Genomic DNA, 27,606 nt, shown 5'->3' with positions numbered 1-27,606 from the left:
AGAGAGCGTATCCAGGGTGGGATGGGCTCTCCATTGTGTTGGCTGCCTTTCTCAGACAGTGGGAGATGCAAATAGAATGCATGAAGGCAAGGAGGTTTGTGTGAAATTCTGATCTGCATACACTGCCTTTTGCCCTGCCTTTTATTGCTGTGTGCAGTCTTGAGCAGCTCCCATACCATACTGATGCATCCATCTATTCTGCTTTCAATGAGCACCTGTGGAAATTGTTGAGTGTCATGGAGGAAATGCTGAACTTGCTTACTCTTCCAAGAAAGTAGAGGTTTTGGTGCACTTTCTCAAATTGTTGAATCGATGTAGTTGGTCCAGGTTCAGTCATGGGAAATGTTGATAGCCAAGAATCTAAAGCTTGAACTTGACTGATCATGCACCTGTCTACATTGGAGGTGGAGTAGCGTAACACTTATGTTCCTGGCAGCCTGAATATCAAAGCAACTTTCCTGGAGCTAGTAGATTGAGGCAATTTGTGAAGAAGACATATCTTTACTTGGAAACACTGAGGAGATTTGGCGTATTATTAAATATCAAACTTTTTTTGTTTTCACTATTTTTTGTTTTTTTAAGTAGGAAATACAATGCAATACTCTATCAAACTTCTACCGGTGCACTGTGAAATGTATGTCTGGTTGCTTCACAGTCTGGTTTAGAAATTCAAGTATGCGTATACTGTTTTGATTTCAATTCTAAATCTCCACATAATGGATGATCCAATTTGTCAGAATAAGAAATCCAAAAATTTAGATAATGAATATTAACAGCCCAGTAATAAAATCTAAAATTGGGTCGAGCCACACCTCCATCTTTTTTCAATTTTTGTAAATGAAATTTACTAATTCTAGAATTCTTGTTCTTCCAAGTAAAGGAAGAAACTTTTGAGTCAACATTATCAAAATAAGACTTTGGGATGAAAACTGGAATTTCTTGAAATAGATATAAAAACTTGGTTGATATTATCATTTTAACTGCATTAATACAACCTATTAAAGATGATGCAAAGGAGACCTTCTCATGTACTTGAATAAAGGAGAAAAATTGAGTTTATATAAATTTTTTAATTGTTTAGTAAATTTAACCCCTAAGTATGTAAAATTATCTCAAACAATCTTTAATAGGACTTGAGTGTAGATACTGATGGGTTGCTTCACAGCCTGGTTTAAAAATTCAAGTAACCAGAAATGCAGAAGGTAGCAAACATTGCTAGGTCCATCACAGGCTCCTGACCGCCCATCTATTGAGTTCATCTTTATGTGGTATTTCCTCAAGAAGGCAGCCAGCATCATAAAGGACCCCCATCACCTTGGTCACAGCCTCTCCTTTTACGTAAGGGAAGAAGGTATAAAGCTCAAAGTCCAGCACCTGCAAGTTCAAGGACAGTTTTTTTCCAATGGTGTCAGGCTCTTGAACCTCCCCTTATTACCCCTGCTATAAACTACTCTAGGGCTACAAAAAGGCCTGCCTGAACCATTGAAATTTTTTTTGCATCTCTATAATTGTGAATATTTATTATTGATCATTTATATTTATTAACTTTCTGTATGGAAATTTAAGGTATGATATTGGAGATGTATTTAACAAAAAATTCAGTGCACATGTACAGTTTACAATGAATATGATAATAAACTTGATCTGGGGAGGAGAGTGCATTCTCTCTGTCTAAAATCAACTTAATTTTGCACAGAGAGAGAGAGGGAGTTATTTTTGGCACCATGCCACTAGGCTCTCAATCTCTCTTTTGTATTCTGTCTCATCATTATATGATATTGAGTCTACAACTGGCTGTTATTTGTGAATTTAAAGGGGGAGTTGGTGTGCTATTTGGCTTTACAGTCACGGCAGTCGAGGGAGTTGCCCTTGAGGCCAAAGTTTTGGGACAAGCATGTTGGGGAGTACACTGATACTGGATGAAACATCAGGAAATTAAATAGAACCTTGATAAATTTATGGTAAGTGAAGTGCATTTATTCATTGTACTTCATATCATAAATTAAATACAATTATTTAAGACTAAGCTGTTTGATTAAATTATTTTCCTGGATTCCAGAGAATTGGCTGTTTGTCATGGAAAGAAATTTACCATGATGTGATGAGCATATTCAAGGAGACGTTGGTAAGATGATTAAGGCTTGAAACTTGTATTGTCAACATATCAATTATCAGGGGATGATGACATAGAAATGATTCTCATAAGAGCTCTTGGATATTCAAACGAAGGTGCTTGCTTGTTCAGACCACATGTAGAGAGTTTGAGAACAGCAATGAGACTTGTGTAACTTTTTATAACTTTTGGATTATTTGCTGGTTAGTAGCAGTTAATGACGCAGTTAGCTTTTAGGGTGAAGTGCTTGGTAAGTCGAGCTGGATGACTTGTTTCCACTCTGAAAGGCAAAAATCATTTGAATTTTTTTTTAAATTAAGCATACAGCATAGTTACAGGCCACTTCAACACAATTTACACCCAATTAACCTGCACCTCTGGTACGTTTTTGAACAGTGGGAGGAAACCAGAGCCCCCAGGGGAAAACCCATGCAGACATGGGGAGAACATACAAACTTCTTACAGATATCACGGGATTGGAATCCCAATCCCTGTAAAGGTGTTGTGCTAACCGCTATGCCAACCATGCTGCCCAATAGCTCTAGCTTTCCAAATGGGGCGCTAAAATGTTGGCCTTCATGATGTGTACATTTTTTTTATACATTGCATCACAATTGGCAATATTCTATCACAGTTTCTCTTTTATCCCACCTCTGAGTTTTCGAGTTACCAGTAAATACTGATTATGTAGTTGGAAATACAACATTGCCAATTTCCTTTATTTATTCTTCACTTCTTAAACACAAATGAATAAACATACCACAGCTTTGCTGCCTGCATGACACCATGCAAGATTCAGATTTCAGACTGGTTTATAATGTGAAGAAAATAAAATGGGTTGGAAGGATTTTTTGTTTCTGCCCATGTTTGTGCCATTTCAGCGTGTAATTGAGTGCTCATAATATCTGTTGCCTACCAAGATTTGTTGCCTGTTACCAGCCCACTGCCCGATTTCTGGCTCAACTTGTGTTCTCTTTTAAAAAGCATCATTCATCAAGAGGATTCTTCTACTTTGAAATGGTTGTCTACCAGTATACTAACTTCTGCAAAATTAGTTAATAGTCTGGCTTGACATCATTCTCAGAATTATTTGTTTCTTTTGCCAAAATAAGTTTCTTGTGTTTTTCTGATCGTGATGAACGTATTTTGATTTCCAGATGTCAACTGTCGAATAGTGGATTTGAGGAAAAAGGTCAGGTTGACTTGAAGTGACGAGCAGAATTGCACAGCTGCCTGTGTTCAATTGGTCGAATGTGTTGCTCCCATGTAAGTTTATTACTTGGTGGAAAAAAAGTCTTTGAGCTCAAACTGAATGATTGCAAAGGTGTAAAGAATGATTTGTTTAAACTATGCAATATTCTTGAATTGCATGATCTGCATGAGATGGCTTCAGTTCTAATTAAGAAAAGAACATTTTTTTTAATTAAAAATTCTGTCCATTGAAAGGACCATGATTGTTGCTACAAGGACATAATATAAAATGGTGCAGGGGTAGGCCAACTGGCCTGTTGAACTGCTCTGCCATTCAATACAATTACTCAATTCCCCTACTACTCAAAAATCTATTTATCTGTGTTTTAAGTGCATTTAATGAGATAGCCTCCACTGCTTCATTAAGCAGAGAATTCCACATGTTCACTACTCCCTGGGAGAAGCTGTTTCTCTGTGGTCCTCTGTTAATGCTATTTCATAAACTGTGGGATAAAGAAAGTGGATCATTTTGCTGGGGTAGATCATTTCTTAGCACGCCTCAATAGACAGGCTTGTGTCTGCATGTTTCAGTTCAACAAAAAAGTTAAATCTGGTGCACTGGGAAGAATTTTGGAGGTCACAGCGACACTCAGAACATCCGTGAACTGTTCATGACAATAAGTTCTAATGTTGAACATTCTGGAGGGCTCAGTAAATACACAGAACTGCTGGAGGAACTCGTGGGTTTTGCAGTGTCGTAGGAGGTAAAGATCTATTGCTGATGTTTTGGGCTTCAGCTCTTCAATGATTGAGAAAAGGCAGAGAGTACTTGAATAAAAGAAATGGCAGGGGGAGTAGTCCAGAGCAACAGACAAAAGGTGATGATTGGCTTTGGAGAAGCAGACAGGAAAAAGAAAAGCTGAGCATGGATGGGGGGGAGGGCTGGGAAGGGGGAGGGTTGTCTCTGAACGTGGAGCTGGGGTAAAGGAGACGTAGGCAAAAGGAAAGAGAGAAAGACACCTAAAAGAAAGGGGAGGGGGACTAACAGAAACTGAAGAAGTTGATGTTGTGGCAGATTGTTATATTTTATATATATAGATATGTTTTAAAAGAGATACATTGTGGCAGGTTTGTTTGTGTTGGTCACATACAAACATTTCAAAACAGATCTCATTTAAAAGCTCTGCTCAAACCAGACAGTCCAGGCTCAGAGTGCCTTTGCAGAAACTTTGAAGAATGCCTATAAGGACTTCACATGTAGGTGTTAATTGGACATGCTGTGGAGTAATGGATTATTGTTTTGGAAAGCTTGAACAAACTTGAAAGATTAGGTCTGAAGGCTGTTCTGAGAGAGCCATGTGGTTCTCTCTGAGTGAGAGAGAATTCAGTTCAAGAGTTCCGCGTCAGCAGCTGGGACTGGAACAAGACTAGCTGGGAAGCTTGGGGAAAAAAAACATTTTGACGATGGTTTGTGAGTTTTCGTTCAGCCTGGTCAAAGCCCTTGTGGAGTAGATGACTTGAAATAAGGGAAATAAAAAGAGGAACTTTGTGGTGACCTAAAAGAAAGGGTTATCCGCAAAATCCTGATGGGGCAAATTTCTTCAACAAGACTCTGAAGTGGCTTATCGGAAGGGATCAGTTATGGGTGTCCAATGAGCAACAAATCTCTCTCTGAAAACTGACAAGAACCTCCCTGAGCGGTAACCATTTGCCTTTCAAGCACCAAAATCTGGTGAAATTCATAAATGTTAAATTCTGTGCACAGTATAAGAATTGCCTGATACCAGTGAACTTGGAAGAGTGAGATTGGACTGCGAATCAAAGGACTTCTCTGAACTTGCACTCACATTACATACATGTGTGCTTAGAATTAGAAGAGGGTTAAGTTAATAATAATAATTTAAAGTTTGATCTTGTTTTCATGTTTAAAGATAATTAAAAGCAATTTTTGTTTATGTAACCATTTGTTTTGGTGAATTTCTATTGCTGCTGGGGTTTGGGGTCCTCTGGGCCTGTAACAATGTTGAGGCTATCCAATTGGAGGGTGTGCAGATGGAATATGAAGTGTTGTTCCTTTTCCAGCAGGTGGTGTCACTCTGGCAATGCAGAGATGTGTTGGCAAGCAGATGGGGTGGGAACTGAAATCATTCATTGAGACAATGTGGGGAAAACTCAGCAATAAGGAAGGTGGAATGGCCATGATGGAGTTATACCATAGGCCTCCCAATAGCTAGCAGGATATGCAGACAGATTATAAGTTGGGATACCGCAGCATAGCTCTCATGAGTGACTTTATTTTTTTTAGTATTGATGAGGACTCATTAATTTTTTTTAAAATTTAGACATACCGCATGGTAACAGGCCCTTCCAGCCCATGTACCCAATTAACCTTGAACTCTGTACATTTTTTGAAGGCTGGGAGGAAACGGGAGCACCTGCAGGAAATCATGCAGACAGGGGGAGAATGTATAGACAGCACTGGATTCGAACCTAGGTCACTGATGCAGTAACAGAAATACACTAACGGCCAGTGGCAGATGCTTAGATAGGGCAGAATTTGTCGGGTGCATCCAGGAAATTTCTTGGGCATGGTATTCACACAATCCAGCCAAGTAAGGACCCATACTAGAGCTTTTATTGGAAAATGAGCCTGGCTGAGTAGTTGGGGTTTCAATGGGGAAAATATTTTCAGTCAGTGATTACAATTCTGTAAGTTTTCAGATCGATCTGGATTTCATGTTGTGGATGGTTGGGGATGGGAAACCAACTAAATTGGGAAAAGGCTATTTACAAACAGTATTTGGTAGGAGCTGGAGAGAGCAGATTTGGAGTGGCTCTTACTGGGCAAGTCCATAATCTCAGAATCAGAATTTATTGTTATGAACATGTCACGAAAATGGTTGTTTTGCAGCAACATTACAGTGCAAACATTTGTATGAACCAGTGATTCTCAACCTTTCTTTCCACTCACATACCACTTTAAGTATTCCCTATGCCATAGGTGCTTTGTGATTAGAAAGGGATTGCTTAAGGTGGTATGTGGGTGGAAAAATAAAGTTTGAAAACCACTGTTTCAAACGTACCTAATTGACTCGTTATGTGCCCAGTTTCATAACTCCAAAGGAAATGGGCCAATGACAATTTTCCTCAAGCAAAATATTTCCGTAACAATTGGGTCTAAAGCAATGATTCTCAGCCTTCCCTTCCCACTCACATACCACCTTAAACAATCCCTTACTAATCACAGAGCACTGATGGTATAGGGATAACTTAAAGTGGTATGTGAGTGGAAAGAAAAAGGTTGAGTACCACTACTTTAAAGACTAGCTGATCAGAATCAAGATCAACATGTTCCCTTCAGGACCAACAACAAGAACAGCAAGGTTTGAGAACCTTAGAAGATGAAAGGTGTTGCAAATTTAATCATAAATTAAAAAGTGTGTGCAAGTTTTGGAAAGCTGAAATCAGACAGTGTTCAAAGAATACAATGAAAGCAGGAAAGAACACAAACAAGATCAGAAGGGCCAAAGGGTTCTCGAAAAGTCTGTGGCAAATAAGATTAGAAAATTCTAATCCTTTAAGCAACTAAGAGGATAACTAGCGAGAGGATGGAACCACTCAAGGATGAATGGGGGGAATTTGGAGCCAGAGGAACTCGGCAAGGTACCAAATGAATACTTCTCATTGATATTCTCTAAGGACAAAAGGACGTGAGGTCAGGGAGAGTAGGCTGATGTTCCAGGCATCAAGAGGACAGCGTTTGGTCTCGTGAAGAGTGATCTGAACCAGCTAGAAAAATGGGCTGAAAAATAGCAGATGAGAGACGTGTGAGGTATTGCATTTTGGAGGGATGGTAGGGCACTTGAGGAGTACAGTAGAACAGATCTGGGAATGCACATAGATAACTCCCTAATAGTGCATCACAGGTGGATAGAGTTGTAAAATGAGCCTTTTGGCATATTGGCCTTCATAAATCAAAGTATTGAGTACAGGAGTTGGGATGTTATGTTAAAGTTGTATAAGACTGCAGGTACAGAGGTTTCCCCCTGCAGTAGGCTGGTGGTGTACCACCACAGGGAGCCAAGATTTAAAAAGTGGTCAAGTCGCATTTAGAGTATTGTGTGCTGTTATGAATGCCACATTACAGGAATGGTGTGGATGCTTTGGAGAGGGAGTAAAATGGGTTCTTCAGGATGTTCCCTTTACACATTGGAAGCCTGAATAACACACATTTTTAAATCCCAGTTTGAGTGTATCAGCTCCAGGGAGAGATGAGACAAACTATTGTTTTCTCTGGAGGCTGAGGAGCAGGTGACCTAATAGAACAGAAGTGATATTCAGGAGGCATATCTGGATAATGTGCAGGCAGATGTGTAATTCTAAATTGGTATCATGGCCAGAACAGACAAGGCTTGTACTTTTGTATTTTTGTACCCATAACATGGGCTAGTAATTTCAATGTTATTTACAGTATGTTTCTTTGGTGTAAGTATGCATTATTCTCCAGCAACAACCCTTTGCAAACCAAAGTTCACAATTGGCTTCCTTCAGCAAGCTGATCAAGGATTTGATATATACCACACTTACTCTTCCATTGAGAACCACAATGAGAGTCTCCTTCTCAGGGTGGAAATGTCAACTACTGGAGGGCAGAGGTTTAAGGTGAAAGGGGGAAAGTTTGAGTGAGATTTGTGAAGCAAGTTTTTTGCACAATGGTAGGTGGCTGGATCATACTGCCATGGCAAATGGTGGAAGCAGATACTATAAGCAATGTTTCAGGCATTTAAACTGGCAGATGATCTGCCAGACTGTCCACTGTACCACCAATTTTTGCTGTATTCTCCACAAAGAATGCTTCATTTTGATATGGAGCCTCTAAATAAATGGATAGTTGTTCAATATTTCTGGACAATATATGAAAATTAATGAAAAGACAATTTTCTCTTCAGCTACTCCATGTTGTGTGATCTTGTAATCATCTCCTGCTGAATGACATGAGTGGGTTGGAATGACTTGCTTGGCATCATCCCTTTAAGGCACTGAAATTGAATTTGCATGAGGGAATGATGAACTTAATACTGCATCTTACCTCATCAATGCAATCCTAAGTTTGCTATAAGCATCATGTTCTAATCTGTTGTCAATGAGAAAGTTAAAGCTTCACAAATGTAGCCTGTGAAAAGAATGGTTAATAATTCTTGCTAGCTGCTGTCAGCTATATCATGATATTCAAAAGCTCTCCTATTGCACATGTTAATTTAAAAACGGACCTTAAAACATGATTCATTATTCTTGACAGCTTTTATAATTCTTGAAAAGGGTAATTGTGTAACTTCTTGTCTTTGAAAAGATGGATCATCTGATAGATGTGTGTTATTAGGCAGCTGAGGTAAACAGTGTGTGACCCACAAGCCAACCAGTCAACGCGCTTGTTGCCTTATTAGGCTAAGCAATTTGGTGTGGAGGATGGGGGCATGCTGTGCAGGATTGTAGTTGCTTGAACATGAGCCTTTAAGTGGACCCAATCTGAAGATGTGAATCAATACATTTTCTTTGGGAATATGAATACATCAAACCTTCTGATGCTCTTTACTGTGTGTGTGTGTGTGTGTTTTTAAATGCCCTGTGTTGAATCATTTGTCACTTTATTTATTCTGAATTTCTGAATACTGATATTCAGTTAGTATTTTCTTAATTAGGAAAATTTATTTGAAACTTGGCTGCGAAGCTCTAAATGTGCAGGGAAGTATATGACAGAGAGCTATCTCTAAAATTGTGCATTTATTCAATGATCTTGATCTGCAATACTGCATAAAATAAATATCACCTGCTGAACCATGAATGATAGAGTAGTCACTGTCACTGATCAGATGCTGCTGTAGATCTACAATCTAAGCAAGTTGTTCTCGACCTTTTCCTTTTCACTCGCATACCACTTTAAGTATTCCCCATGCCATCGGTGCTCTGTGATTAGTAAGGGGTTGCTTAAGGTGGTATGTGAATGGGAAGGGAAAGTTGAGAATCACTGCTCTAGACTTAATTGTTACTGAAATATTTTGGTTGAGAAAAATTGTCATTGGCCAGTTTCCTTTGGAGTTATGAAACCGTGCACATAATGAGTCAATTAGGTATGATTAAAACAGGAGTTTTCAAACTTTTTCTTTCCACCCACATACGACATTAGGCAAACCCTGACTGATCACAGAGCACCAATGGCATAGGGATAACTTAGAGGTACGTGAGTGGAAAGGAAAAGGTCGAGAACCACTGGTCTATAATATCAATACTAATCCCATCAATCAACATTGGGTCCTGAGCCTTCTGTGCACTGGCAATTCAAGTGTTCACCTACCATCGTAATTGTGAGACTACATCCACCCAGCCACCCACCCACTCAGATTATGCTTTCCAAATTCCAGCTACTCTTGCTGAAAAGTTCTTTCACAGATCACCCATATCCCCTTGCCGTAAACCTACCTTTAAATGCTAAAGTTTCTTTATCTTTGTTATAAACGTGGCTGTGACCATGGGACATATGGTTTAATAGCTCTCAGATGACAAGAAAATTAGTGGGAATAACAGTCATAGGCTAAAGAATAGCATTGATTAGCAAATTGGATAAGGTGCTGGCAGATGGAATACAATTCTGTTAAGTAGGAAATTATGAATTTTGAGGAGGGTGATTTGATAAGGGTAGGGCATATACCATGAATGGTAGGGTCAGGGGCGTAAAATATCAAGCGAGAGAAGTCTTGGTATAATTTTATAAAACATTTGGTTAGGCCACAATGGAGTACTATGTACATTTCTGGAAGGATATGATTGCATCAGAAAGTATGCAGAGGCAATGATGCCTGGATGTCTTATAAGGAAGGGCAGTCTAGGGCATTGGGTGGCAAACCGTGGCTTCCTAGCCACATGAGGCTCTTTGACGTATAATGTGCAGCTCGCAGAAATTTGTTGGCTGGAGGTGATACCAGTATTTCTGAAGCCACTCTGGGACATTCAGAATCCCTGTAGCCAGACCATGGGGTTCCAGTACAGTCACAGCCTAGGCTGTGTGACAAGGAGAGGGTAGAGGGAGTGGGCACTGGAGGGATGTCCCCTGAAGAGAAGCGGAGTGAGCAGCGCATGCCAGAGTCAAGTTCTCCTTGTTTGGGCTGGGCCACACACAGCAGAGCGCCACCAATGTGGGGTGGGCTGAGAGAGTGGCCGCAGAGGTTGGGAAATGGGCTGGGCCAGGAGACCACCAACGAGGCATGACCTCCCCGCTGCGGACCTCCCCGCTGCGGACCTCCCCGCTGCGGACCTCCCCGCTGCGGACCTCCCCGCTGCGGACCTCCCCGCTGCGGACCTCCCCGCTGCGGACCTCCCCGCTGCGGACCTCCCCGCTGCGGACCTCCCCGCTGCGGACCTCCCCGCTGCGGACCTCCCCGCTGCGGACCTCCCCGCTGCGGACCTCATCCTAGTGCTAAGCCAGGGTAGAGCTGGAATCTACCAAAGATAGAGCATTAAAGCTCCTGTCAGTTGTTATGGGCAAGCCCTGGCCTCACTAACATAACATAAAATAACAATTACAGCACGGAAACAGGCCATTAGGCCCTTCTAGTCCACACCGAACCAAACACCCCTTTCTAGTCCCACCTCCCTGCACAATGCCCATAACCCTCCATCTTCTTCTCATCCATATACCTGTCCAACCTTTTCTTAAATAATACAATTGACTCCGCCGCCACTATTTCTCCCGGAAGCTCATTCCACACGGCTACCACACTCTGAGTAAAGAAGTTCCCCCTCATGTTACCTCTAAACCTCTGCCCCTTAATTCTTAACTCATGTCCTCTTGTTTTAATCTTTCCTCCTCTTAACGGAAATAGTCTATCCACATCCACTCTGTCTATCCCTTTCATAATCTTAAATACTTCTATCAAATCCCCTCTCAACCTTCTACGCTCCAAAGAATAAAGACCTAATCTGTCCAATCTCTCCCTATACTCTAGATGCTTAAACCCAGGTAACATTCTGGTAAACCTTCTCTGCACTCTCTCCACTCTGTTTATATCCTTCCTATAATTAGGCGACCAGAACTGCACACATAACTCCAAATTAGGCCGCACCAACGTCTTATACAATCTCAACATCACCTCCCAACTCCTATATTCCATGCAATGATTGATAAAGGCCAGCATACTAAAAGCCTTCTTCACCACCCTATTCACGTGAGTTTCTACCTTCAGGGAACGATGTACCGTTACTCCTAAATCTTTCTGCTCTTCTGTATTCCTCAATGCTCTCCCATTTACCACGTATGTCCTATTCTGATTCTTCTTACCAAAATGAAGCACCTCACACTTATCAGCATTAAATTCCATCTGCCATTTTTCAGCCCACTTTTCTAAGCAGCCCAAATCCCTCTGCAATCCTTGAAAACCTTCTTCATTATCCACTATTCCACCTATCTTAGTATCGTCTGCATATTTACTAATCCAATTCACCACCCCATCATCTAGATCATTAATGTATATAACGAACAACAATGGGCCCAATACAGATCCTTGAGGCACACCACTGGTCACCGGCCTCCAACCTGATAGACAATTATCCACTACCACTCTCTGGCCTCTCCCTTTCAGCCAATGTTCAATCCATTTGACTATCTTAAAATTTATACCTAAAGACTGCACCTTCCTAACTAACCTTCTATGTGGTACCTTATCGAAGGCCTTACTGAAGTCCATATAGACAACATCCACTGCGCTACCCTCATCCACATTCCTAGTCACCTCTTCAAAAAATTCAATCAGATTGGTCAAACATGACCTTCCTCCCACAAATCCATGTTGAGTGCTCCTGATCAGACCCTGTCTATCCAGATGTTTATAAGTACTATCTCTAAGAATTTTCTCCATTAATTTACCTACCACAGACGTCAAACTTACAGGCCGATAGTTGCCAGGCTTCCTCCTTGAACCCTTTTTAAATAACGGAACCACATGCGCAATGCGCCAATCCTCCGGCACTATCCCCATATCTAATGACATTTGGAAAATTACCGCCAGAGCCTCTGCTATTTCCACTTTCACTTCTCTCAATGTCTTGGGGAAGATCCCGTCTGGTCCCGGAGACTTATCCACCTTTATATTCTTCAAAAGCCTTAAAACTACACCTTTTGTAATCTCTATATTCCCCATATTTACCCAATTTGCTTTTTTTTAATCTCACATCTCCCAATATCCTTCTCCTTAGTGAATACCGAAGAAAAGAAACTGTTCAATATCTCCCCCATTTCTCTAGGCTCCACACACAGTTTTCCGCTCTGATTTTCTAAGGGACCAATTTTGTCTCTAGCTTTCCTCTTACCATTAACATATTTGTAGAACTCTTTTGGATTAGTTTTCACCCTGCTTGTCATAGTTTTCTCGTACCTTCTTTTAGCTTTCCTAATTCCTCTCTTAAGATTCCTCTTACATTCAATGTATCTTTCAAACATCTCCTTAACTCCATGCTTCTTGTATCTAATGTACGCCTCCCTTTTTCTTCGAACCAAGTTTCCAATATTCCTTGAAAACCACGGCTCTCTCAAACCTTTTGCCCCTCCTTTTAACCTAACAGGAACATAAAGCTTTTGCACTCTCAAAATCTGATCTTTAAAAGACTTCCATCTCTCTACTACATCCTGCCCATAAAACAAATTGTCCCAATGCACACCCTGCAAGTCCTTTCGCATCTCCTCAAATCTAGCTTTTCCCCAATCAAAAACCTCAATCCTTGGCCAATGATTTCTCTCTTTCCATAATGACATTGAAGCTGATGGCATTATGATCACTGGACCCGAAGTGCTCGCCAACACTAACCTCCGTCACTTGACCCATCCCATTTGCCAACAGTAGATCTAACACTGCTCCTTCTCTGGTCGGCACCTCTACATATTGTTGTAAAAAACTATCTTGCACACATTTCACAAACTCTAACCCATCCAGTCCTTTCACAGAATGTGTTTCCCAATCTATATGTGGAAAATTAAAATCTCCCATAATTACAACCCTGTGCTTATCACAAATATCTACTATCTCCCTACAGATTTGCTCCTCTAGGTCTCGGTCCCCTCCGGGTGGTCTATAATACACCCCTACAAGTGTAACCTCTCCTTTCCTACTCCTCGGTTCCACCCAAATAACCTCCGTGGATGTGCCCTCTAATCTATCCTTCCTAGGCACCGCTGTAATATTCTCCCTGACAAGCAATGCAACCCCACCTCCTCTTGCTATCCTTCCTAGGCACCGCTGTAATATTCTCCCTGACAAGCAATGCAACCCCACCTCCTCTTGCCCCTCCGACTCTATCACCCCTAAAACAACGAAACCCAGGGATATTCAGTTGCCAATCACATCCCTCCTGCAACCATGTCTCACTAATCGCTACCACATCATACTTCCAAGTATCAATCCACACCTTCAGCTCATCCACCTTTTTTACAATACTCCTGGCATTAAAATATATGAATTTCAGAGATTTCCCAATTTTTAATCCCTGTTTTCCCTCATCTTTAATAACAACATTATTTACTTTTCCTGCCAATTGCCCTTCATTTTCTTCCAGAGCATTTCCCTTCTCTATCACCTGCCCATCCATATTCAAATACTTACTACAAACTTTCTTTGTTTGCATTCTAACCTTCTCCTTACTGCTCTGTACTATTTTGTTCCCTCCCCCCAACCATTCTAGTTTAAAGGATCCTGAGTAGCCCTAGCAAATACCTCTGCCAGGATTCTGGTCCCCCTGGGATTTAAGTGTAACCCGTCCTTACTGTACAGGTCACATCTCCCCCAAATAAGGTCCCAGTTATCCAGAAACTTAAAACCCTGCCCCTTACTCCATCCCTTCAGCTACGTGTTAATCCTCCACCTCATCCTATTTCTATTCACACTGTCACGTGGCATAGGGAGTAATCCAGAGATTACCACCTTTGCGGTCCTTCTTTTTAACTCCCTACCTAACTGCCTGTACTCACTTTCTAGGACCTCTTCTCTATTTCTCCCTATGTCATTGGTACCTACATGTACCACGACCTCTGGCTCCTGTCCCTCCCACTTTAGGATATCTGGGACACGAGCAGCAACATCCCGGACCCTGGCACCAGGGAGGCAAACCACCATCCGGTTCTCCTTGCTGCGTCCACAGAATCCCCTATCCGTCCTCTTAACTATGGAGTCTCCTACCACAATTTCCCTCCTCTTCCTTTCCCTCCCTTTCTGAGCTACAGGAGCCGACCTTGTGCCAGAGGCACAGCCACTGTCGCTCCCCCCAACCTTGATGTCCCCCTCAACAGTGCTCAAAGAGGCGTACTTATTGCTGAGGGTTACATTCACAGGGCTCCTCTCTGGTACCTCACTGTTTTTTGTCCCTCTCCTGACAGTTACCCACCTTTCATCCTCCCGTGGCCCTGGCGTGACCACCTGGCTGTAACTCCTGTCTATGACTTCCTCTGTTTCCCTAACCAGCCTGAGGTCATCGAGCTGCAGCTCTTGTTCCCTAACATGGTCCCTGAGAATCTGCAGCTCGACACACCTAGTGCAGATATGGACATCCGGGAGTCTGGAAGACTCCAGGTCCTCCCACATCCGGCACTCCCGACAACACACAGCCTTAACACTCATCCCTTACCCCAATGAAGTAGTAATAAAGACTATCTTAGCTTTCTCTCCACCTGCTTTTGCCGAAGCCTGATGAGCCAAAGCCTGGAGGTCCCACTCCTTCACTGGGCCACTCCTTCACTGGGCCACTCACTCGCTGGGCCGCTCGCTGTCCCTCTTATTTATTGGCCTTTTACCAATTAACCCCTACACACTCTCCTGTACGCTCGCTCGACCAATGGCCGCCTCCGACGCCGACTCCTCCCCGCAGACCCTGGTAAGAGACTTTTAAAAAAGTTTTCTTACCTGCCCCGGACTCTTCTTTTCTGTCCTTCTCCTCTCTACTTTTCTCTTCTCTCCTCTCCTCTCCCTTCCCAATAGTGACTGGGAAGAGGGGAGCAGAGCTGTGAAACCCCTGGCTTCACCCTGCCACAGGAGGCAGGTTTGCATCTGGTCGCTTCCTGCATCGTGCACTCGACTGTGGACGCTGCAGTGGTGCAGGTATCTGCAGAGTCCAGTGGGAGCAGCATTCCTGGAGAGAACACATTAGGAGTAGAAGTCCTCATCTACTTTGATGTAATGGCTCTCTCAAGTTGTGTCATATCTAAGTTTAGAAAAATGTAGAAGTTGCACTTTTGATACCTCTGTTAAGTTTGAAGAGATTTGGCGTACTTTATGAACTATTTTGTATGAGTTCATTTGTATTTTGACTTCACCTTCCAGACTGTTTTCGATTTCTGTTGTTTTTATTGGCAAGGACCAAATAAATAGTTTGTATTAACCTGTTATAGTAAACTCTCAGTTTAGGCTGCCCAACCTTTTTTTAGTTGTTTTTGTTTTGTTTATTTTGGTGGGTTAGATGGTGTTGTAATATAATTTTTTTTTTGTTTATCCCCAAATTGAGGAGTAAGGCATAATATTATTATGTTCTGTTGTATCATGTATTGCAATATATTGATGTTTCTGTTTTTACTGTTCGATTCTGTATACTACTCTCCTCTTGTATTGTTTACTCTAATATTGTAGTCGGTGTGCTGTGCAACAAATGAAAGGAAAAACCACACAGAAGCTGTGAGTGAGTTGAACCAACCCACTGACTTCACTGGAATTCTCTGAGAGCTTATCAGCACCAGTCCCATGATCCTTTTTGCCCCCACCCCCGCAACTGGGACCATTGTGATGTCAGCCCAGTGCGAGCCTGCACCTCTGTGATCCAGTTCACTTGCGGATCAGTGCAGCTCGCTACAACATCTTTAATAAAAAAAGATTGAAAAAGAAAGGAAGAAACAGGAGTAGTCCAGCAGCCCATTGAGCCTGCTCCCACATTCAGTGAGATCACAACTGATCTACCTGTGGACCTAGCTCCACCTTCTTCATAACTCTAAATTCTCCTACGATACAAAGTCCATCTTACTGTATCTTAAATATATTTGTTGCAGGTTCTATTGCAAAGACTTTCCACAGAAAATCAGTCAGAATTTTGAAAATATTTTGGTATGTGTATATGTACTGTTACGAGCCCAGAGGACTCCAAAACCCAGCAGCAACAGAAATTCTCCAAGACAATGGTTACTTAAGCAAAGAAGTTTTTAATTTTCTTCATACATAATAATAAGACCAATATCCTGGTGGGCAGGTTTTGCGAGAGCTGTTGGGAAGGGTTTAAACTAGGGTAGCAGGGGGGTGGGAATCAGAATGAGAGTATGGAGATTAGGGAGGAGGAACACCTAGATTGGAAGGAAGGGAGATAACAGAACATAAAAATAAATGAAGAAGGGAAGGTAAAGGTAGTTGGTAACAAAAGGAATACATGTGGAGGTCATTCTCTCAAGAGCATATATTTTAATGCAAGGAGCATTGTAAACAAGGAGGATGAGCTTAAGGCATGGATGGCCACATGGAAATATGATATTGTGGCCATCAGTGAAACTTGGTTGCAGGAAGGGCATGTTTGGCAGTTAAATATTCCAGGATTCTGTTGTTTTAGGCATGATAGAACAGGGGGAATAAAAGGTTGAGGAGTTGCATTGCTTATTAGAGAGAACATTACAGCAGTGCTGTGGCAGGATGGTTTGGTGAGATTGTCCAGTGAGATTATTTGGGTAGAATTGAGGAATGGCAGAGGCATGAATACATTAATAGGAGCGTATTATAGACCACTAAATAGGCTGAGGGAATTAGAGGAGCAGATTTGAAAGGAGATTGCATATGTGTAATAAATATAAGGTGGTAGTTATGGAGATTTCAACTTTATGAACATTAACTGGGATACCCATGCAGTAGGAGGGCTGGATGGGGTAGATTTTAAGTGTGTTTAGAAAAGCTTTTTGAATCAATACATAGAAGAACTAACTCAAGAAGGGGCAGTATTGGATCTCCTATTAGGGAATGAGATAGGTCAGGTGACAGGTTTGTGTTGGGGAACACTTGATTGGAAGAAAGTAAATTTCGAGGGGATGGGAAAAGATTTGGAGTATGTGGATTGGGATAAGATATTTTGGGGAAGAATGAAGCAGATAAATGGAGGATATTCAAAGGAAAAGTTCTGAGAGCGCAGAGTCATTATGTCTCCGTGAGGATTAAAGGAAATGGTAGAAACTGTAGGGATCCTTGATTTTCAAAAGATATTTGGAACTTGGTTTGGAGGAAGAGGGATATGTACAACAGGTATAAACAGTAGGGGAAGGCGGTTAATGTTGTCTATTTGGACTTTAGTAAAGCTTTTGACATGGTTCTCCATAAGAGTTTAGTATTAATGATGAAGTAGTGAGATGGATTCAGCAATGGTTGGATGGGAGATGCCAGAGAGTAGTAGTGGAAAATTGTTTGTCGAATTGGAGGCCGGTGTCAAGTGGAGTGCCTCAGGGATTGGTACTGGGTCCACTGCTGTTAGTCATATATATTAACGACCTAGATGATAGGGTGGCAAATTGGATTAGTAAATTTGCAGATGAAACAAAGGTTGGTGGTGTTGTGGACAGTGAAGAAGATTATCAAAGCTTACATGGTGATATAGTACAAACAGAAGAGGGGGCTGAAAGATGGCAGATAGTGTTTAATACTGATAAATATGAGGTGCTACATTTTGGTAGGGCTAATCAAAATAGGACATGCACGTTAAATGGTAGACAGTTGAGGAGTGCAATGGAACAAAGGGACTTGGAAGTCATGGTACATTATTCCTTGAAAGTTGAAGCACGTGGATAGGGTGGTGAAGAAGGCATTTAGTATATTGGCTTTCATAAATCAAAGTATAGAATACAGGAGTTGGGATGTTGTGTTGAAATTGTATACGGCATTGGTGAGGCCAAATTTGGAATACTGTTTGCAGTGCTGGTCACCAAATTACAGGAAGAATATAAACAGTATAGAGAGAGTGCAGAGGAGATTTATGAGAATGTTGCCAGGGTTTGAGTGACAGGGAACAGTTGAACAGGCTGGGACTTTATTCCCTGGAGTGTAGAAGGTTGAAGAGTGATTTGATAGAGGTATTCAAAATTATAAGGGGGACAGATAGAGTCAATGTGGATAGGCTTTTACCACTGAGCATGGGGGAGATTCAAACAAGAGGACATGGATTGAGAGTAAAAGGGGAAAGTTTAGGGGAAACATGAGAATTTCTTCACGCAGAGGGTGGTGGTGGTATGGAATGAACTTCCAGCAGAGGTGATTGAAGCGAAATGGGTGTTAATATTCAAGGAAAGGTTGGATAGGAATATGGACAGAAGAAGTGTGGACAATTATGGGCCAAATGCAAGTCAGTGGGACTAGGTGGGAGAAGATGTTTGGCGCGGACTAGTAGGGCTGAACTGACCTGTTTCTGTGCTGTAAGTGATTATAGGTTTAAGATCAATATTTAACTTAAATACTATTAACTTAACCTAATATAGCCCCGTTCTAATTCTAAGGAAATGTGTATATAAAGTTTGTATCCAGGAAAGTTCTTTGTTTTGCTGTCCAGTCATTCACTTCTTCAAGTTCACTGGTATTGGTCAAATTTCCATAGTGTGCACAGAATTTAAGATTTATGATCTTCACCAGGCTCTGGTGCTTTGTTGGTTTGAGGGGAGAGAGGGGAGAGAGGGGAGAGACCTTCATTGTTCGTTAGACACACACAAACTGATCTCCTTCAATCAGCCACTTCAGAGTCTTGCCAAAGAAACTTACCCCTTGTAGGTTTTTCCAAAAGATAACCTCTTCTTCCAGGTAACCACAAAGAGTTCTTTTCCCCTTATTTCAGGAGGAAACACATTAACCAGCCACAGCCTCTTGTAATTGACTACAAGGGTTTAGAATAGGCTGAACTCTGAATTCATTGATCTTGCAGCAGGTCTGCAAGACTTGCAGTCTTCAACACCGTGCTGCAGTAAATCTGACTCTGTGTGTGTCTCTCTCTCCCCAAAGAAAAGCATGTTTGTTTCTCTCTTTGCAAAACCACATGATCCCTCCTAGAACAGCAGACTTCAATGAGAAATTTGGATCGCTGGAACCTGTTTAGCAATAAAAGATTAATCAGTTTCTGAATCTGTACATCTATTCAAACATGCTGTGCCTTTAAATTCTACAACATCTGTCCAATTAACACCTACCTGTGAATTCTTCACAGGCACTCTTCATGGTTTCTGTAAAGTCAATGGCAGATGTGAAAGCTCCACCTGCACAGGTTTTTGCATTCCAAATGAGATTGGTGAAATGTAACTGAGATGTCTGTCTGTGAAGTGTGACCTAAACTAAACCCCCACAATCTGTACCTTTTTAAGACCTATTTTATTAACCCATTCTTTTTGATTATTGAAACTAATGCAAATTCACAATTTAAAAATTACATACAGAATAAATATTATTGTACATTTATTAATATTTATGTACATTTTTGTAACAAAATATGCATATAAATCATAAAACATGTATGCAATATTTTTTTGTGGCTCTCAAACATCTGAAGTTTATTGTATGTGGTTGTAAGTTGTAAGTCTTTTGAATTGTGTGTGTGCGTCTCTCTTCCCCCTCTCCTATTTAAATGGTTGAGAAATGATGCATTCTCTGCTCTCTTCAGAATTGCAAACGTAGATAGTTAAAATGTTGTAAATAAGTAATAGAAAAGTTGTCAATCATTAGGTTAAAATACAAAGATGTCAGTTTTGAAATGGATGTCAGTTTTGAAATGGATGTCAGTTTTGAAATGGATGTCAGTTTTGAAATGGATGTCAGTTTTGAAATGGATGTCAGCTTTGAAATGGATGTCAGCTTTGAAATGGATGTCAGCTTTGAAATGGATGTCACTTACAGATGTGGAAAGTCCTTTAAAGATGAGGAGAGACATTGATATGCAGGTGTAATTTGCAAGATACTGCTGATTAGGCTTGTCAATTTCACTGTGTGGGGGAAAAAAATTGAAGCTTTGCTTTGGTTTGGGATAAAAACTATTTTGGAACTTACCTAACCAGCGGGACTGTTACTTTTTGTACATCTGCCACAAGGGACGCCAGTGCTGGTGATTAAACTTATGGGAAAGGCAAACCTATACATTCAATGTGATGTTACAACTCGTCTGCACCAATACACTGGCAGATTTCTGACCTGATTCTGTGTTATCGCTGTGAACTCCTCGTAGTTTGTGATCATTTGGAGATGAGAAGAATTTCTTGTCTGTTGATTGGTTTCCCAGAATTTGGAAGCTGTAATGTCAATTTCTCTTTAGTAACACAATAACATATGTTGTGACTTGTTCACAGATTTGCAGTGGTTCATTATAATCTCTCGATCTCGGTCATCCAAACTGATCCAAATTGTACCCTAATTTCTTCCTGTAATCGGATTTAGTTGCTTGAGCTGCTTTAAACTGCAACCTATTGCCTTGCTTCCCTCAGCTGTCGTTGGTTTGACAGCTTTAGTCCTGTTCCGTACAAAAATCTCCTCACTGTTACTATGCAGACAGGCCTAGCTTTGTGTCTGATGTAAAATTAGGCATTACTTTGGCACTTGAAACCTTCAAACTCTGCAGTCATGTTCAGAAATCCATGGATTGCTGGTTATGTACCAACAGTAACATGCTGTGGCCAAGGTAAGTACCAAAAATAGGTTTAAAAGCAGATATTGTTAAAGTGTTTGTTCTGTATCCTCATTTTACTTCTCTCCTTCCCCTTTTTCAAGGGCACTGCAAAACAATGGATTCGTTTGAATCTCAGACGTATACTTTTATCAGCAATTAGTTTATAATGTATCTAATTCGGTTCCTAATGATTCTGAGCTTCTACATCCATTTTTCTTGTAAAGGATTGCTGTCTGCTATTGTGGAAAGAGGGGGGGAGGGGAACTTGTGTATCTTTTATTCTCCGTGGGGTGAGAGGAATTGGATTTAAGTATTATTTGTCACTTGAATTTTGCACAAATCCAGTTTATTGTAAAGAAAGGTATATTTGGGAATCAATCGTGTAAAGTAAGCAAACAAAAAACTGTGTGCAATCGATATTTTTGAATTCATTATTATGTATTTGAGCATTTGTAAATGTGTGTGTCTCTGAATAATACATATTATTTGCATATATGTGAATGCATATTTATCTGCACTTAACCAATTTACAAATGTGTATTTATTGTATTTATCTTTTGGGGTAGAAATCTCCTTGCCTTCTATTAATGTTACTGTAGATTAGGACCATTAATTGCTGATTGGTAATTGTTAGTACACTCTTTCTTGATTCCACTGCATCTCACCTTTTCACAATTCACAGGGCTGCAAATTAGAAACATGCTAACATGAGCTAATTTTCAAATTCCAGTCACAAATTGGCAAATAAAAAGTTGCAAATGTATATGTGCAGGAATCACCAAGTTGTCGATTGGATGATTTTGCTAATCCATGGTATATGGGAACATTTGTGTTCCAAAAAAATTTGTAAATATACTGTTCATAAATAATTTTGATTTTTTTTAATTGCTCAAGGCTGCAAAGGATAGTTGCCCTCATTTCTTAAACTTGCTACTATCCATTCATTTCCTGTCAGAGTGGGGAATGAAATAAGAGGGCAATTGTAAGGTGAATGAACAGGGAAAACAATCACATGACATTTTAACCAACTGGCATGAAAGATTCTGATATAACTATCAGACGAAGTGTACTTTGGAATGATGAACTTGGATGTCAAATCCACGTGTAGAAAATGACAGGAAAAGAATGTGAATATTACTTTAAAATACTTTCAATTATTAGAACCAGCAGAATGAGGCTCCACATCTGTATTAATTCAATCCAATGTAATTGGTAGAAGCAGATTCTGGGCATTTAAATCTGTGCCACTTAATTACACCCAAATCATTCTGCAACCCCATAGGTTTTGGAGGATGGGAGGAAACTGAGGCACATGGGGAAAACAGACACGGGAATAAAGTACAAACTTCTTACTGAAAGCAATCTTGCTACGTATTCTGGTCTTGCCAAGCTCTTGAACCTTACTGGAGGGAGATTTTTCATGTTTTGTCAATAATACTACGTGTTAATTGTGAACTAATCCTTTATCGGCTTTGATTGGAGTATTAGATGATATTAATGAGCCATTTTCTTCATCTGATCATCAAGTCGTACTATTAACAACTCTTATGGCACGAAGCGCGATCCTACTGAGATGGAGAGATCCTGTTCCACCCACTAGTACTCAGTGGTTATGTCATGTCTTGCCTTAATTTAGAAAAGATCAGATATTTTGCATTGTATGCTCACACTAATTTTCATAAAATTTGGAGTTCTTTTATGGACGATTTTCATGTTCATTAAATCTGTTTGTCTTGATCATTGAATGTGTTTATTTATTTATCTGGTTTTTTCTTCAGTTAGTAATGGTTTTTAATTTTGACAAAACATCCCAAGTTTTTTTCAATGGGGGTTAGAGTTCTTTGTTTTTTTTTCTTGTCATTCTGACAACATTGTATCGGGAAGGGGTGTATCGCTATTGTTTTATTTTTGGGAATATATTTATATTCTTCATATTTGGTTACCTTGTGTTCCCTGTACATTGTGTGCTTGTTCTATAAAACTCAATCAAAAGATTAAAAGAGAAGCTCCTTACTGACAGCACCGAATTCAAACCCACATTACTGGCGTTGTAATAGCGTCCCGCTAACCAAATCGCCTGACATTTATCGGAGTAAGTACAAAAATAAAGTGAAAAACTTTTCCTCTCCAAGCAAGTCGACCCACGCAGCAGGTAACACCAATAATTACACAAAGTTCAAAGTATAGTTTTACAATAAATCACTAAGTGCAGAGTATCAAGTTACTCTGACAAAGTGCAAGATGTAAAGAAAGGAACACCATCTTGAATCAGAGGTCCATTCAAGAATCTGATAATTGCGGGAAAGAAATTTGAATCTGGAAATCCTCGCCAATAATTAAAGTGTATTATGGCATGAAAAAAGTTACTTGGATTGATATGGATAAGTTCAGGAAAATAAGTTAAATTAAGCCTAGAAGGAATTTAATAATTTAACAGGCAGAACAAGAATGCTTCTCATATAGAAAACAATGAAATCTGCTTCATCTTCTCAAGACTCTGTCAAAGCCATTCATGATTTTGAACAGCCTATCAAATTTCCTCTTATCATCAGTTTAAAGGAGAACAATGAGAGCTTTCTGAATAAAATACTGGTACTATTACCCAAAGTCTCAGCTCCACCCACTCAAGGCATCACTAACTTGTAAAGTGTAATGCCCAGCTCTATCTGAAGCTTTACCTACGTTTGAATTTCTTTTCAGAAAAGTACAACTTCCTTTTTAATATCAATGACCTAAAACTGATATATGTATTGGGCATAATTTTCCAAAGTTTGTTAACTATAAAATGCAGTGCAAAAGATTGTCGAGATTTCTTTGGTGACTTTACAACCCCTTGATCTCTATCATCTAGAGCAGCTAAGGCAGCAAGCTGATGGAAATGCTACCATTTGAAAGTTCCCTTCAAGCTCCAATAGGTTAACTGGACACTGCAAGTTACCCTTTGATAGAATAAATGGGAATCACCAGGGATTTGGTGGCCAAATGTGAGAGATGGTAAGTTCAGGTCCACAATGAAGTAATAAGAGGGGGAAGTAAAGTAATGGGCTTGCTCACCTGTAAACAAACATGACCCCAATGAGCAGAATGTCCTTCTCCAAAGTTGCAAGTGATCCTGACTTTGAAATGCATTCCTGTTCATCCTCATCTTTTGGTCCACTTGCCAGAACACTGTACTGAGTTGTATTTTTGAAGTACTCAGTCCACAAGGATGGCAGAGATTCAAGAAAGTGGCTCTTATTTCCTTCGTTCAAAGAAGGGTTGGTGATGAATGTTGGCCTCATCAGCAACACCCAATTCTTCACTCAATTTTTTTATTTATTTAAAAACTGGCATTTGTATCAATGTAGTACACAGGTGCTGGAGAAACTCAGCAGGGCATACAGCATCTGTGGAAAGCAAAAGGCAATCCTCATTTTGGGCCTGAGCCCTTCTTCAGTTTGGCCTGCTGAGTTTCTCAGCACTTTTGTTTACTACACTAGACCCCAGCATCTGCAGATTTCTTGCTTACAGCCATTACCTTTAACATTGCGAATGACTTTATTATTGTCATAGTGTTGCTCTTTTCTGAAAGAGTACCGAACTCGGATGATTTAATATTTCTGGGAACTCAACAATGAGATGTGATTTGTGAATATGTTTTAATGAGCGTTAAAATTCAAGTGGTTAATTGATATTAAATGATGCCCATTCAACATTCAATAGTTCCAATGGTTGCAATTTTGTCTTTTAAGTGTAAATTATATACAGTACTAAATTTTAAAAAGTTGTTAGTTACTTCAAGGAATCTCTTGTGTGTTTGAAATAAATTTATAGTATGTTTGATACAATGAAAAAAACCCACCATATTTGACAGCATATGAGACGCCCCTCCACCTGCCCCCCCCCACCCACATTTCAGTGGGAATATTTTTTAGCATTTAAAACTTGGGCAAAACATACAACCAGGACAACAGGAAAAATCTTTTTTAATAATAAAACTGCTGTAATTTACAAGAAAAAAAACAAAAGCAGTTTAGCGAGAGCAGAAAACATTTTAAAAACAAACTGTCGTTGTCAGTCCCCACACTGGCCCTACTTCCTGCTCTCTCCTGGTGGCTTGCTGTCATTCCCCGCGCCAGTCCCGGGGGAGTGGGGTAGTGGGACCAGTGTGGGGACTGACAGTAGGCCATGAGCAGAGTCTCCCAACAGCCCATCACCCTAATCCCAGTGCTTTCCTCCCCCCCCCCCCCCCCCGCCGCCACCGACAGTCCTCCATCACCCCCCAATGATAGATGCTAGTGAGCCACACAATGACGAAGATCACTGTAGGTATTGCTCGCCATTATCACCCTAATTTTAATTTGCATACAAGACCTGGGGAATATTTTTGAGGAAAAAGTAGGTCTTGTATGCTGTCAAATACAGTAACTTAATTTTTAAAATAAGGCAATGTATATCTTGAGAATATCCCAGTCTCACAATTAAAGTACACTTGGGACCATATAATTGTGTAATGTGGATGAAATCAGACAGCAAAATGTGCTCATTCTAGCAGTTAAGTGTTGATCTATTTTAGAGATTAAGTGAATGCTAAATATTGAGTGTTCCAGAGAACTCTGTAATCGTCTATTAATGCCGTTGGGTTCTTTTGTATCATTCCAAATGGAATTACAGTGATGTATCATGTCATGAATAAGCACAAATATTTTTTGACGGAATAGATTAATTTCACATGTATAGTGTGGTACAACTCATCCAACAGAATGGCAAGTCAATATTCGATTTATCATGAGTAATTCAACAGAAATGAAGACGGAGGCAACCAACATAACCCCCCCCCCCCAAAAAAAAATCCTTGTACTATATTATAGTAACTATAGCTTCTTTTATTGTTCCCAGGATGTAAATATTAATTGTGAAAAAGGCATTTTTCCATTAGCATTTTCTCCTATGTTGAAGTTAACAATGTTGGCAGGGCTAGAGTTGCGAACCAACTAAATTGGTATTGAGTGGAAATTTCTTTCACCAAACTCGTGTTCTTACTTCATAGTATTACTCAGATTATTGCTTCTAAATTCCAGATTATTTAATTACTTTGAATTTAAGTTCCCCAGCTAACATGGTGGGATTTGCTTTTCTATATCTAGAATTTCTAGAATAATAGTCCAGAAACATCCTACTAACTCTGTGGTTCTCAACCTTTATTTTTCCACTCACATTCCACATTAAGTAATCCCTTGCTAACCACAGAGCACCTGTGACCTAGGAGAAAAATGGAGGGGTGATGGCACACTATGAAGACACAATGGATACATTTCTGTTTGTTTCAGAAGTGGTGAAAGAACTTCCTGTTGGACTTGGAAGAGGAATATTGTTTCAGAAAAGGGCTCGGAGGTACAACATTTATTTCTTTTTAGAATCTGATCTGCGTAACATTTTACCAGTGTTGCTTGTTTTCTCCTTTTCTGATGGCATTTCCTCCCTTGGGATATGGTCTCGCAGATTCTAAATAGCTTCACCTACTTTGTCAAGTTTGGATTTTGTGAGGCAAATGGTTTGTTAGACATGTCCCCAATCCTTCCAACCTGTTTGCATGCAATTCCTTCTGGGCTTGTATGATACAATAGGATTTGGATTCTATTCATGGAGAATTTTCCAAATGACATTGAAAGCAACTAAAATATGGTTGTAGAAGATTTGAGCAGTACAGAAGTCCTTTTATATTTCCTCCTTCAAGAACTTTTAGTGACCATTGACTATTCATTAATTTCTTTGCATGCAAAATTTTATATCCTTGTCTAGATAAATATTTGTTCACAGTTTAGTGTCTTCAGTTTTGGAGGAGTAGATCCACAAAGTTTGCCTGTTAGTAGGTTATTGACCGTGGTTGACCAGGAAATGGAATTGCCATTGGATGTCAAGGGAAGGCATTGAGAAACTGCTTTGTCAGAGTTTCTGGCACTTTGATGATATGATTAGTTACCATGTGTCTGAATGTTGTCTACATCTTGCTGCATGCTGACATGGACTATTTCATTTGCTGAGGCTTTGCAAATGGAGTTGATTATTTGGCCTTGAACTACAAGGAGCTTGCTTTTCCAACCATTGGGATGCAGCAGCATGATTCCTTTGTTCTCCATTCAAAGGTGATTGGAGGAAGACCCTTCAAGGAAGACCCTTCAAGTAAGACTGTGATTTACTTGCATCAGAAGATAATCTTCAACTTTCTTAGAAGAAGTTTTGGACCAAAAAAAATTATAAATGAGAATACTCTAAATCACCCATTGTCAACCCTTTTTTTGGATATGGCCCCTTTGGACTCTACTCAGTTTATGGGCCACCTTCCCTGTGAAGCAGACATTTAATTGGTTTCTTCCATAATTTTCTCCTACCATCTACATTAAAAAAAAACCCAAAATATTTTATGATTTGTTTGTAGCTCACCTTAAATGTGCTGTGGTCCCTGTGGGAGGGCCGGACGGTCCCCGTTAAGAATGGCTGCTCTAAATGTTGTGTTTGGCCTGTAATTCTTTGTGCTTTGCTCTGTGTACTGCAGCAGAAGACATCGAAACAATGAGCAAAGCACTCTCATGTTGGGCAGTGTTCCAAATGTACCGATCCTAGCACAGTCATTGACA

At 40.2% G+C, this 27,606-nt stretch overlaps 1 protein-coding gene and 1 long non-coding RNA gene across 6 annotated transcripts in view; one reads left to right on the top strand and one right to left on the bottom strand.

The window, feature by feature from the left end:
• The window catches only part of svila (supervillin a), a 241,297-nt gene that overhangs the window by 63,558 nt on the left and 150,133 nt on the right, over positions 1-27,606 (top strand). For 2 of the 3 annotated variants that reach the window (XM_069914483.1, XM_069914484.1), the window contains exon 2: positions 3,271-3,379. The exons of the other annotated variant lie outside the window; for it this stretch is intronic. The gene's annotated coding sequence lies outside the window, so the exon portion shown is untranslated. The remainder of the gene's footprint in view (positions 1-3,270; positions 3,380-27,606) is intronic. 3 annotated transcript variants of the gene reach the window in all.
• On the bottom strand, positions 1,992-27,524 carry LOC138751760 (uncharacterized). Of its 3 annotated transcripts, XR_011350165.1 has the most exons (4): positions 20,377-20,511; positions 19,527-19,559; positions 15,244-15,469; positions 1,992-2,393 (listed from the first exon to the last, which is right to left on the bottom strand). It is a non-coding gene; the product is annotated as an uncharacterized lncRNA (long non-coding RNA). The 3 variants fall into 3 exon arrangements; XR_011350167.1 differs by lacking the exons at positions 19,527-19,559; positions 20,377-20,511 and adding an exon at positions 20,518-20,946 and having other exon boundaries at positions 1,993-2,393; XR_011350166.1 differs by lacking the exons at positions 19,527-19,559; positions 20,377-20,511 and adding an exon at positions 27,413-27,524 and having other exon boundaries at positions 1,994-2,393.

Source organism: Narcine bancroftii, chromosome 1, assembly GCF_036971445.1.
Source record: "Narcine bancroftii isolate sNarBan1 chromosome 1, sNarBan1.hap1, whole genome shotgun sequence".
NCBI lineage: Eukaryota > Metazoa > Chordata > Chondrichthyes > Torpediniformes > Narcinidae > Narcine > Narcine bancroftii.
The sequence above is the reverse complement of the archived record's forward strand: the minus strand, read 5'-3'. Positions and strand labels throughout refer to the sequence as shown.